At 41.0% G+C, this 13256-nt stretch overlaps 1 protein-coding gene across 9 annotated transcripts in view; it reads left to right on the top strand.

Annotated features, from left to right (window-relative positions):
- Positions 1 to 13256, top strand: part of CEP128 (centrosomal protein 128) — a 446026-nt gene that overhangs the window by 317004 nt on the left and 115766 nt on the right. The window lies entirely within an intron of this gene.

Below are 13256 nucleotides of genomic sequence, written 5' to 3'. Positions count from 1 at the left end.
AGTACCCACTCAGCAGTAATGAACTCCCTGGCGGACAGTGTCAGCAGGCATTTTCACAAGGATCATTAATGGGAGCTTCGCTCTTTGGTGATTCAGTATATTTTCTGGCAGAGGGGATTTTCCTCAGACATCTTTGAAATCAAAGAAACAAGAAGTCCCCATGTTATTGCTCTCAAGTCAGCTCAGGCACAATTCCAGGGGTGATGACTTCCTGGTACAGTGGTTGGACCCAGAGATTGAAGTTTTCCCACCCACTCCTCTACTACCTCAATACTCAGAAAAATCAAGCAAAGCAAGGTAACAGTAATTCTCATAACGCTGTGGTGGTCAAGGCAGTTCGGGTTCACCGCTGTCCTAAAGGTGGCCTCTTTCCCCTACATACACCTCCAACTGAACTAACTGTCTCAGAATGGAGGCAGAACCATCCATCTCAGCCCAGCATCCCTCTATTTGTAGTCTGCTTTTTGGATGGACAACAAATTTAGAGAGGTCATGCTCACAAGAGTTATGATCCATTCTTAACAATAGCAGGAACCCTCAACAAGGAAGTGCAAAGTGGAAGCAATTCTCCATTTGGTGTCAGCAGCATCATTTACCTCTGAGGAGTCTGGGATCCTTCTTATCCTGGATTATCTTCTCTCCTTGAAGACACCAAGCCTATCTGTCTGTTCTATGTGTACATTTAGCAGCTGTTAATGGCTTTCAGTCTTTGGTGGAGAACTGCTCAGTTTTCATCCAGCCGACAACCATGAAATTCCTGAAAGGCATTATCAGAACATTCCCTCCAGCATGAAAACCTGCTTCTATCTAGGATCTGAGCCTGGTGGTATTGGCACTTATAAACTTGCCATTTGAGCCTTTGGCCTCCTGCTCCCTCCTACACGTCTATGAAGGTGGCCTTCCTTATGGCAATAACCTCGGATAGGAGAGTGGGTGAGCTCTGTGCTCTCATTACATGGTGTATCACAGGGATAAAGGATCTGTGAGGTTGCATCCCAAGCTCCTCACAAAGTTACCTTCTGAATTTCACCTAAGCCAGATTGTTAATCTGCCCATCTTCTACCAGAAGACTCATGATAACAGGGAGGACAGGAAGCACCACTTCCTGGATGCACATAGGGCCTTGATCTTCTATTTGCACGGGACAAAGTCCTTTAGGAAATCTATGAGATTATTTATTTCCATAACCAAAATGTTGACCAGGAAAGTAATTGCTTTCCAAAGACTCTCTAGATGTATTTTCAGCCGCATCCTCCTTTGCTATAAGTTTATGGAAGTGTGTCCTCCTCAGTATGTCAAGGTTCAATCAACCATACCCCCAGCTGCCTTGGTGATGTCCCTACAAGGAATCTCACTCTTCAAGATCTGCAGGGAAGCAGCTTGGGGCTCCATTCACACTTTCACTAATTATGCCTTAGTTCATGCTTCTGCCCAGAATGCTTCGTTTGGTTCAGTAGTCCGGGGATCTGTGGTCCAGAATATTTCCACGCACCTTCCTCCTGAATGAGCATAGGGACCAGTGCTCAAAAAAGAAAGGAAGGTTACTTACCTTATAGTAGCTGGAGTTCTTTGAGATATGTGGTCTTTATGGGTATTCTATAACCCGCCCTCCTTCCCCTCTGCTCAGATCCTCCCTTGATTTGCAATAGAGTAGGAACTGGTCAGGTGATCGGTCTACACTGCCCTTTATACCCTCGGTTCAGAGCACGAGGAAGTATAGGGCACAGGTGCTGACCAACAGACACTGCTATTGCAGAATCTTCTGGTCCCACAAGCACGGAGCGTATGTACGCACACAGTGAATCCCATAGGGACCAAACATCTTGAAGAACTTTGGTTACTATCAGGTAACTAACCTTCCATTGAGATGTTGTCAGTGTGCATCCCATGACTCTCCCTCCATCCCATGCTGTTGGAATCCTCAGCAAACACAGGTTTTGAATAGCGAAGGAACTGAGGGATGGTCGCTGCTGCTCCACCTTGCATACTCTTACACAGGAGCATGAGGAGTCACAGGATGTAGCTGCGTCCCCAGTGGGCACTGCTGTTCAGTTGATTCTGATGTTGTATGGATGAGGCTTGTGTGTAAATACAGTGGGTTCCATGCTGACACAGCATGTCAAAGAACCACAGTTACTGCAGGGTGAGTAACCATTTCTCCCTAATGCAGTAGTCTCTGACAGACTATTGCTGAATGATTTTCTTACACTTAGTAGGAATAGGGCTGTAGTGTATACTACACGTATTGCTTCTGTTGCTCCTGGCATTGGCCTACACACATAACTGTAGGATGCCTACTGGGTGGGAGGTTTCCAGTAGCACACTTGTCATTGTCTTCAGTGAATGTTGTGCTTCTATTAGTGCCTTTAGGTTTCTTGAATGTTTTAAGTTTAATTATATTTTTAAAAAGCCTTTGAGCTCAGTATCTCCCTTGTGCATCTCCCTCATTTTAACTACTTTTCTTTTTATGATATTAATCCTTAGTTTCTATCACTTATCTTTTTGCTTTAAGGTAATTGGAATTGATTTTGTAGATGATTCAGTCAGGTTAATTGCTTTTGAGATTTTTGCAGAGGAAGAACTTGAACACACACACACCCAGGAGACCTAGTCATTAGTCAGGTAAAGACTAAGCAAGCATCAAAAGCCAAGGGCTGCAGATCTATGGACATAACCTTTCTAAGGGCTATTTTGAAGGGTTTCTGGACTCTCAGGATGCTGGCAGTTTCCAGATTACAATCCAGAGGAACACTGAGAGTTTGTATACACAGGATATTAGTGCATGGTAAACCAGGGTGTGAGTCTGAAGTGTACTAGTTTGATGTCCAGTTGTGTCTCATGTAGACACTATTATAGCACACTAAAAGTTATGTAGTTCACTTTAACATACTTCCATTTCAAAGTATGTCAAAGTGCAGTATTGAACTTTTAGTGCACTTGTATCACAAGACATTACTGCACTGCAACCTAGAGCACTGTAGTTTCACATCCTGGTTTGGTGCACACTAATGTTCTATGTAGACAAGCCCTATGTGTTTAAATGGATTGTAATCTGGAAAATGAGAGCATTCTGAGAGTCCAGATATGCTTCAAAATAGCAAAAGGATAAATGTTTCAATTTTTTTTAATTGTATATTTTAACTTTCCCGGTGTGCTGTTTTTGTCTGATGTGTCATACTATATTTTAAAATAGACAAGGTGGATGAGGTAATATCTTTTATTGGACCAATTTGTTGTTGGCGAGAGAAAAAAACTTTTGAGTTTACAGAGCTCTTCTTTCAGTTTGGGAAACTATATATTTTAAGATGGCAGAAGTTAGGGCATTCAGAAAAACTCTCAACTTACTGAGGCTATTTCCTATAAATCTACTATTGTTTTGATTTCATGTACCATATTTATTTCTGTTTTTATCTTTCACCAGGGACATTTCTTCTTTCTACTAGAATAATTCTTGAATTACAAACATATATTTATATGCTATATTAATTTATAAACTCATTGAAGTGAAGATGCTAAGACAGAAAGATAGTTGGTAGCACAGTATTGGTTTACTTTGGAAAACCTAGATTTAAAATCCAGTTAGTGCTCAATTAAAAACTGACTTGATGGTCTCATCCTAGTACATTAACAGACAGTAGAAGGCCACAACGTCATTTGCAGTATCTCATAGTCTCTGTCCAGGATTGGAATAGCAGGCCAGGTGGCAGGTCAGGATTGAGGTTCATTGACTAAACTGTTTGGGAATGCAGAACTGGAATACCAGGGGTCTTATTTGACATGATTTAGATACTTTTGCATCTTTGTTGGAGAAGGTTTACTTTGTACTTTGTGAGCATTGCTCTGTCTCTTGAAATTGCTGTTAATTTCTTACTTTCCTCAACACTAACTTCTGTTTTGAGCAAATCTGAACCAAAAAATCTGATGTCTTTCTTTGTCTTTCTTTCGAGTAATCATTCTGATTGATTGTTTGATTTTTAATGTCAGAGGAAATAAAGATATCTTTTCTAAAATCTCAATTTATCAGTACTATTTTACAAAATTACCCTTTTTTCTTGTTTTCAAATAGTTGTAATGATACAGATTAGACTTAATGGCTTCCATCCCGTTTTCTAAGATCACTAGCCATTATCTCACTAGCAGCAGGTGCTTTAATTAATTTCTAAGCTTTTAAGAACAATGTTTACTGGCTTCTACATACTTTACTATGCTCAATGTTCTACTAATATTTAACAATTTTCTCCCAGAGCAATGCTTTAAATGAAGCTGTCATTTTGTCAAGATGTTAATTTATTTAAGGAAATCACTATACATCATATACCATACTGAAGTTCATGTTACTTTGAATCATCCATGCAATTTACATTAGGTTTCACTGCTGATTTGTTTGGCCAGAATCCATAATTTGTAATTATTTTTTCTTCTAAATTCATAGCTCACATGCATGTTGAATGCTATGGAAGTCTGCAAGTCATTTACACTTTCATTTGGTTGAGGCATTACTTGGTACTAGGATTTGATTGAAGTGGTAAATGTTGTGGGTTTTGTTTCATCTCCAGCGTTGCTTCTCACGTTAACTTAAGCCTTACAACAACTCTATGAAGATAGGGAAATATTTCCCTGGTTCTTTTTTACAGAAGAATAAAATGAAGCATAAAGACTTAGTGATTTGCCCTGAGTGATGCACTGAGACAGCGTCAGAGCCAGGAATAGAATCAATGAGTCCTGTTCGACTACTAAAAAATAACCATTTTCCTCTGGATGAAGGCCTTTTTTTCAAAATATCACAAGAAATTCATTACTCTATAGTTGTTGGTCAGCTGTTTTGTAATAAGTAATGCCTTTCTTTTCTTTTTTTCTTTTCTTTCTAAGTAAAATTTTCTCTTTACTTAATTTACCATATTCCAAATACACAGTATTCCAGGGCAAGCACATTTAAGGCTAGTCTACATTAGAAGCGCTACATTGGCGCAACTGCTCTGCTGTAGCGTATCTAGTGAAGATACTCTATGCCGATGGGAGAGAGCTCTCTCGGTGACATAATAAATCCACTTCTGCGAGTGGTGGTAGCTTTGTCGGTGGAGAAGCTCTCCTGCCAACAGCACTGTCCACACCGGCACTTAGGTGAGTGTAATTTATGTCATTCCGGGGATGACTTATTCACACCCCGAACGACGTACATTGTACCAAAGTAAGTGGTAGTGTAGACCTGGTCTAAGGATGTAGGTACTGCATGTAAACATATTGTGCACTGAAATTGTGCATACTCAAAAGTAAATTTGTGTTCACTTCAGGGTGTAGAATATGGTGCCATGCTCTGTGCCAAAAGCTTGTGAAATTTCATTTTGGACATCTCTGTATCATGAAGTATAATTAATTTTGATGTGGATTTTCACAGCACTGTCTTATATGTGTAAACTTGCTCCATATTTTGTAGAATTTACAATCTAAGGCAAATAAAATAACAGTTCCGGTAAGGACAGTAGAGCGATTAATGGTGAGGATGGCAAATTAGGAAGGATTCTTGGAAGAAGTGGGCTTGAAGATGACAGAGAGGATACTTAATAAACAGGGAATGGGAGACTAAGTATAATTGGCTGTGTGAAACAGGTGTGAAGCTGAATGGGAGCTTAAAGGAACAGTGCAGAGCATAAGGAACAAGAGGGGAAAAAGAAGAAAGGTGGTCCAAAGTTGTAGGTGGAAATGAGTTTGTGGCAGAGAGCCAGTAAAAGTGGGAAGGAAAGATGACTTTAGGAACAGCGGTCTTGAAGGGATAGAGAAAGAAATGTGGAAGCCATCAGTGTGAAACATGACCAAGTCATGGCCATGGGTTTTAACAGTAGAGATAGTGAGAAAAGAAAGTTAGAGACAGAGCTGGACAAGATGAGGAAGGGGAAAAGTTCGATGAAAAGGAGTGGGAGATAATGGAAGAAATCCCCTACTAGTCAGGTTTATGATTTTTATGTTTGTTTTTTGAGATAACTTAAACTATTCCAGGTCGTCTCCCTACGACCATCTCAGTCATAGCTTAGCTAAGCTATATGTAGTTAAATTATATGTGATGAATTGCAGCTATATTTGTACAAAATGTGAATTTTGATTAATATTGTCAAATTGTATTATGAAAATCTGTCCCTGTTCCAAGAAGTGTTAACAGACTGAGAGTCAGTGCCCAGGAAGTGTGCCAGAAGGGCTAAGGGAGGAACCTGTGCTACTGCCTGCCGGGGATGTAGAAGCTTAACACTCCCCAGGAATCCAGAGCACAGAGACTTGGATTACCCTTTCAGCAGTCCTAGTGGGTGGTTAGAGGGGGGAGCTCACTAGGATCTGTGGCACTCTACATAAAGGAAAAAGAGATTTATGTGTATATTAAATTTGCCTGTTCTGTGTTACTTTTGTTTTTTTCTCCAAAAAAACTGATTTAGTTGCTTTTCATATGAGGGAGATATAGAGTAGGATGGCATTCGAGATGTGAAACTTTAAACGTCTGTGTTTAAAAACTGTCAAACCTACCTAAGCCTGAGGGATTAGAGAGCAAGTACAGTACATTCTGGTTCCTGAACAAAGATAAGTTTCTTCTTTGGGGAATCCAAACAATGACTGTTGTCCGTTTCTATCCCCAGATTGAGAGTTTAAACTCCTCCTTTTCTGTTTGTCTGTTATGGTTATATGTGCTTCTTCAAGTTAATGCAAACAAAGCACATTGCTATAGAACAGTGGTTCCCAAACTTGTTCCACCGCTTGTGCAGGAAAAGCCCCTGGGGGGCTGGGCCGGTTTGTTTACCTGCCGCATCCGCAGGTTCGGCCGATCGCGGCTCCCAGTGGCTGCGGTTGTCTGCTCCAGGCTGATGGGAGCTGCTGGAAGCGGTGGCCAGTACGTCCCTCGGCCCTCGCCGCTTCCAGCAGCTCCCATTGGCCTGGAGCAGCGAACCGCAGCCACTGGGAGCTGGGATCGGCCGAACCTGCGGATGCGGCAGGTAAACAAACCGTCCCAGCCCCCCAGGGGCTTTCCCTGCACAAGCGGCAGAACAAGTTTGGGAACAACTGGTATAGAAGGTTGGTTTCAAGAGTCTGGCAAAACTAAGCATTGTTGGTCTATAAAAACACACTTTTAGTCTGTAAAGCATAAAACTCCTTGAATGTTGAACATGCAGCTGAATGGTATATGACAGAATCTAATACACTGCTACATTTTATGTTAAACTTTGGGGATTTTGTGGGGAGTGGGGTAAAGGGTTACTTTTCTGACACAATTCTGCGTATGTGTGTATTATTCCTGTGCACTGATGGGAATGCTATAGGCTCAGCCTCAAATAAACTGAACTATTTCTTTCCTCAGTGCTGTCACTGCTTACAATGATGAACACTAGGGGGGAAAAGTTAATTAAAATCTATGAAATAGAGCCAAGGAAACCTTTAAAGATAGGCAGTGCAAGGTGGGCAGTGTTAATACAACAATTTGTTAATGGACTAGACAGCTGTAATCAGTATTAAAAATTACTTGAGGCTTTTTATGTTTAGCAAAAGCTACTAATTAAAGAGAGCAACGACCTGTGAGATTGGCCATGAAAACCATTAGCCATCTGAATATTACTCCAAAGAAAACATTAGCTTTGGAGGCTTCTCCCAGCTGTATCTTTCATACACACATTGGAAATTGTTTCACTTTTCTTTGCTTTCTCTGAACAGCAGTTGCACATTTTTTAATTCTTAATGCTTAAATGAAAAATGAATTTGTAATTCTCATTAATAAGAAAGGATGAATGCAGCACAAATTGCAATCCTTCTTTATATTCATTCATGAGCTGTTACAGTTTGGAAAGCTGATATGAATTTGTGTCTGGCTTCAGGAATAGCTCATCTACTTTTTTTACTTATTACTATTTATTTGTATTGTAATTATGCTTAGACATCCTAAGACAGTCCCTGCCTCAAATAGCTTACAGTCTAAATAGGGAGAAGGACTATGACAGGTAGGTGTATAACACAATGAGGTGAGAGGACAAGGACGAATGTAATAGGAATGTAAGGCTCCATATACAATTTGGAGGCCTCCTGAATAGTTTTTTCTCTTAATAACTGAACAACCAAATGAGGAAAGAAATCCTGTTACATAATGTACTGTGTAAAGGAATATTGGATAAAATTCACTTCCACTGGAAATAATTGATTGAGATAGTTTAGAGGGATTTTAAAGGAGTTTAGATCAATGTTGTGGAACTTTTAGATTATTTTTAAGTTAATTAAGCTTCACAACCCACATACAGTAGGTGAGAAATTGTTTCCCTATTTTACACACACAGAAAGATGGCCACTCACAAGACGATACAGTGAGGCGATGGCAGATTCTAGTCTCTTAACAATACAGTGCTATTTCTAGGTCTCTCCTAATTTGAGCCTTGTCTACACTAGAGAAACTTACCATTCTAATAACTATTTGTTCCTACTAGGTCCCTGTAAAATGCTTCATGTCTACATGCAAAAGTGTTCTAAATAGTTTACGTGCATGCTAAATACTGTTTGGATTAAACTTTATAGAATCATAGAAGATTAGGGTTGGAAGAGACCTCAGGAGGTCATCTAGTCCAACCCCTGCTCAAAGCAGGACCAACGCCAACTAAATCATCCCAGCCAGGACTTTGTCAAACCGGGCCTTAAAAACCTCTAAGGATGGAGATTCCAGCACCTCCCTAGGTAACCCATTCCAGTGCTTCACCACCCTCCTAGTGAAATAGTTTTTCCTAATATCCAACTTAGACCTGTCCCACTGCAACTTGAGACCATTGCTCCTCAGTGGTGGCAGATGACAGAACAAGAACAGTTGAGCTCCATCTTCTTTGGAACCCCCTTTCAGGTGGTTGAAGGCTGCTATCAAATCCCCCCTCACTCTTCTCTTCTGCAGACTAAATGAGCCCAGTTCTCTCAGCCTCTCCTCATAAGTCATGTGCCCCAGCATGCTGATCATTTTCGTTGCCCACCACTGGACTCTCTCCAATTTGTCCACATCCTTTCTGTAGTGGGGAGCCCAAAACTGGATTCAGTACTCCAGATGTGGCCTCACCAGTGCTGAATAGAGGGGAATAAACACTTCCCTCGATCTGCTGGCAATGCTCCTACTAATGCAGCCCAATATGCCGTTAGCCTTCTTGCAACAAGAGCACACTGTTGACTCATATCCAACTTCTCATCCACTGTAATCCCAGGTCCCTTTCTGCACAATTGCCGCTTAGCCAGTCGGTCCCCAGCCTGTATCAGTGCATGGGATTCTTTCTTCCTAAGTGCAGGACCCTTCACTTGTCCTTGCTGAACCTCATCAGATTTCTTTTAGCCCAATCCTCCAATTTGTTTAGGTTACTCTTGATCCTATCCCTACCTTCCAGCGTATCACTCTCTCATTGTAAGGAGAGTGATCACTTTAGATAAGCTATTACCAGCAGGAGAGTGGGATGGGAGGAGGTATTGTTTCATGGTCTCTGTGTATATAATGTCTTCTGCAGTTTCCACAGTATGCATCCGATGAAGTGAGCTGTAGCTCACGAAAACTTATGCTCAAATAAATTGGTTAGTCTCTAAGGTGCCACAAGTACTCCTTTTCTTTTTATCTCTCCCCACCGCTTAGTGTCCTCCATGAACATGACATGGGTGCAGTCCATCCCATTATCCAGACCATCAATGAAGATGTTGAACAAAACCAGCCCCAAGACCGACTCTTAAGACACTCTGCTTGATACCAACTGCCAACTAGACATCGAGCCATTAATCAATACCGGTTGAGCCTGACGATCTAGCCAGCTTTCTAGCCAGCTTATAGTCCATTCATTCAATCCATACTTTTTTAACTTGCTGGCAAGAATACTGTGGGAGACGGTATAAAAAGCTTTGCTAAAGTCAAGATATATCACATCCACCACTTTCCCCATATCCACAGAGGCAGTTATCTCAGCATAGAAGGCAATCAGGTTGGCCAGGCATGACTTTCCCTTGGTGAATCCATGTTGAGTGTTCTTCATAACCTTCCTTTTCTCCAAGTGCTTCAAAATGGATTCCTTGAGGACCTGCTCCATAATTTTTCCAGGGACTGAGGTGAGGATGACTGGTCTGTAGTTCCCCGGATCCTCCTTCCCTTTTTTAAAGATAAACATTAGATTTGCCTTTTTCCAATTGTCCCGGACCTCCCCCGATCGCCACGAGTTTTCAAAGATAATGGCCAATGGCTCTGCAATCACATCAGCCAACTCCCTCTGCACCCTCAGATGCATTAGATCCAGCCCCATGGACTTGTGCATGTCCAGCTTTTCAAAATAGTCCTTAACCTGTTCTTTTACCACTGAGAGCTGCTCACCTCCTCCTCATAACTGTGCTGCCCAGTGCAGCAGTCTGAGAGCTGACCTTGTTTGTGAAGACTGAGGCAAAAAAAGCTTTTTCCACATCATCTGTCACTAGGTTGCCTCCCCCATTCAGTAAGGGTCCCACACTTTCCCTGACCTTTTTGTTGCTAACATATCTGTAGAAACCCTTCTTGTTACCCTTCATATTCCTTACTAGCTGCAATTCCAATTGTGCTTTGACCTTCCTGATTACACCCCTGCATGCTTGAGCAACATCTTTGTAGTCCTCCCTAGTTATCTGTCCAAGTTTCCACTTCTTGAAAGCTTCCTTTTTGTGTTTAAGCTCACCGAAGATTTCTCTGTTAAGCCAAGCCATATTTACTATTCTTTCTGCACATCGGAATGGTATGTTCCTGCACCCTCAATAAGGTTTCTTTAAAATACAGCCAGCTCTCCTGGACTCCTTTCCCCCTCATATTAGCTCCCAGGAGATCCTGCCCAACAGTTCCCTGAAAGAGTCAAAGTCTGCTTTTCTGAAGTCCAAGGTCTGTATTCTGCTGCTCTTCTTTCTTCCTTTTGTCAGGATCCTGAACTCGACCATCTCATGGTCACTGCTGCCCAGGTTGCCACCCACTTCTACTTCCCCTACCAATTCTTCCCTGTTTGTGAGAAGCAGGTTAAGAGGAGCACAGCCCCAGTTGATTCCTCCAGCATTCGCACCAGGAAGTTGTCCCCAATACGCTCCAAAAACTTCCTGGATTGTCTGTGCACTGCTGTGTTGCTCTGCCAGCAGATGTCCCTATATTCTTTCATTTTCAACCATTTTAGTGCCAGTGTGGATTGTGGTTGCTTGCATAATATTTCAGACTGTTCAAATTCTCCTCCTGTTGTTTTCTCACAGTGTATCTGTGGCCTTTCAAAGTCTACCAGAAGCCACTGCAAGATCTCTGGTATAGATATTCAGAGGGCATTGCAACAGAACAGCACTAATGTGGATACATGGTAAAACTGCAGTGGCACAGAATGAGTATGGCTAGTGTAGACATACTAAACTGTTTGTGCTTAAACTGGTTTGTCATACTGGTTCAATTAGGAATGGCTTAGTTCTTTAAGGTAGACAGGGCCTTAATGTTAGAGTGACAATGTGAAAGGGAAAATGTACAATTGGCATAACATATGATTCAACTCTGCTCTGCAGATTTACACAGGATGGTTAATTGCTAGCTGTGAGAAACTAGTTTATTCAGCTGCTTGGAAATTCCAGGACAAATGCACTTCCAACACGATGGAAAAACCTGCTTGGCTGCCTTGGGAACCTACAGGAACTCTTCACAAACTGCTTGGAAAATTTGTAGGCTGCATATCAAAGTAACAATTCAAAACTGCAGAAGTATGATGTATGTCTGAAGCTAAAATGATTAAACCTGAGGTAACCTATTGACCTACAGCAATTTGTGATCAAAACAAATTTAAAATTAAAATGGTCAGAGAATCTAGTCAGGTGTTTCCTAATGAAACAGTTTGTGCCAAGTAATTGCATAAAATGTAAGTTTCTCATTTTCTTCATATTGAAAATATGGAGGTCAAGAGGTCATCTCTGTCTTGGTTCAGTGATGGATAGAGTATACCATTACTATTCTCTGATTGTGCCAGTCATGTCAGGGAGGGGTAGGAGCCAACATCAGAACTTCTTGTTTGTAATAGCATGATGTGTAATAGGATTGTGGTGCTCTGTCTTTGTGAACCATGGGGAAAACTTGCAGAGCTTCTAGCTGGTACTAGGAGTCCTTCTTTTTTTTAGCACTGAAATTATAGAATTGTTATCTATTAATACATAACACAGATATATAACTCACATATACTATAAAAATATGTTCAAAGCACTGTATAAACATTAATTATGCCTGATCACCCCTTGTGAAGTAGGTAATTAAGTACTTTTCATTTTACAGATGTAAAAATTGAGACACAGGACCGAAGCAATCCCTAATATAACTCTATTACCTTTATTGTAGTTACATCAAACCCAGGAAGGTTAAGTGACTATGTTCATATAATCTGTGATAGAGCCAGGGATAGAGCTCAAGAAGTTTTGGCTCCCAAATCCTTGGTTGGTCCACCCGGCCATGCTACTTCTAAGTACTCACCATCTGTACACTCTGGGTGCTACACAGACCATATTAAACATACAGTTATCACAGTACCTTAACAGTATTGATTAAAACACGTTATAATGTGGTAAATAAGAACAAGTACCAAGATCCTAAATCCAAATTGAACACCATCATTGAGTAAAGGGAAGGGGCAAGGATTGCTACATATGATCTTAGAGTGCTATGATTTTTTAAATGGATATTTTCTGAGAAAAATACTTAACATTAATTAATACTGACAAAATGTTGATTGCCTTACTTTGGGTACAGTTTCATATCGCTTTAAGCTCATATGTAGGAACCCCTACTCCACCTTTTATTCCCTTTGTTGTAGTTTCTGTTACTCAATTGATAAAGGGATACAGATATGCAGAGCACCTGCCCAAGGTATATTCTATCTTCCATTTTTAGTTTCTAAAGAGGAAAATCATCATGCAAATAGTGACCCTATAATCTTAAAGTGAGAGTTTTGAATCCAGCCCCAGGTGGACAATGATTGAAAGTTGGGTGTCCCATCTGAAGTGAGCGGGTGGTTTCAGTTCAGGTCCCATGGGCAGCTGTTCCACTTCACAGAGAATACTATCACAGTTGACTTCCTTGTCAATAGCCTCAGCATAGTGACCATGGACTGAACTGCCTTTTCAATACTCCAGAACTGAAGTATGGAATATTAATGAAGTAGCCAGTGTAGATAAGCCTGGACTGCTGCTGTCTGTTTTATATGTAAAGGATGTTAGTCTGACACTGTTCACCAACAGTGAATTCACTGAAAATAGAA

Source organism: Lepidochelys kempii, chromosome 6, assembly GCF_965140265.1.
Source record: "Lepidochelys kempii isolate rLepKem1 chromosome 6, rLepKem1.hap2, whole genome shotgun sequence".
Classification (NCBI taxonomy): domain Eukaryota; kingdom Metazoa; phylum Chordata; order Testudines; family Cheloniidae; genus Lepidochelys; species Lepidochelys kempii.
Note: the sequence above shows the minus strand (reverse complement) of the source record. Positions and strands in the feature narration are given on the sequence as shown.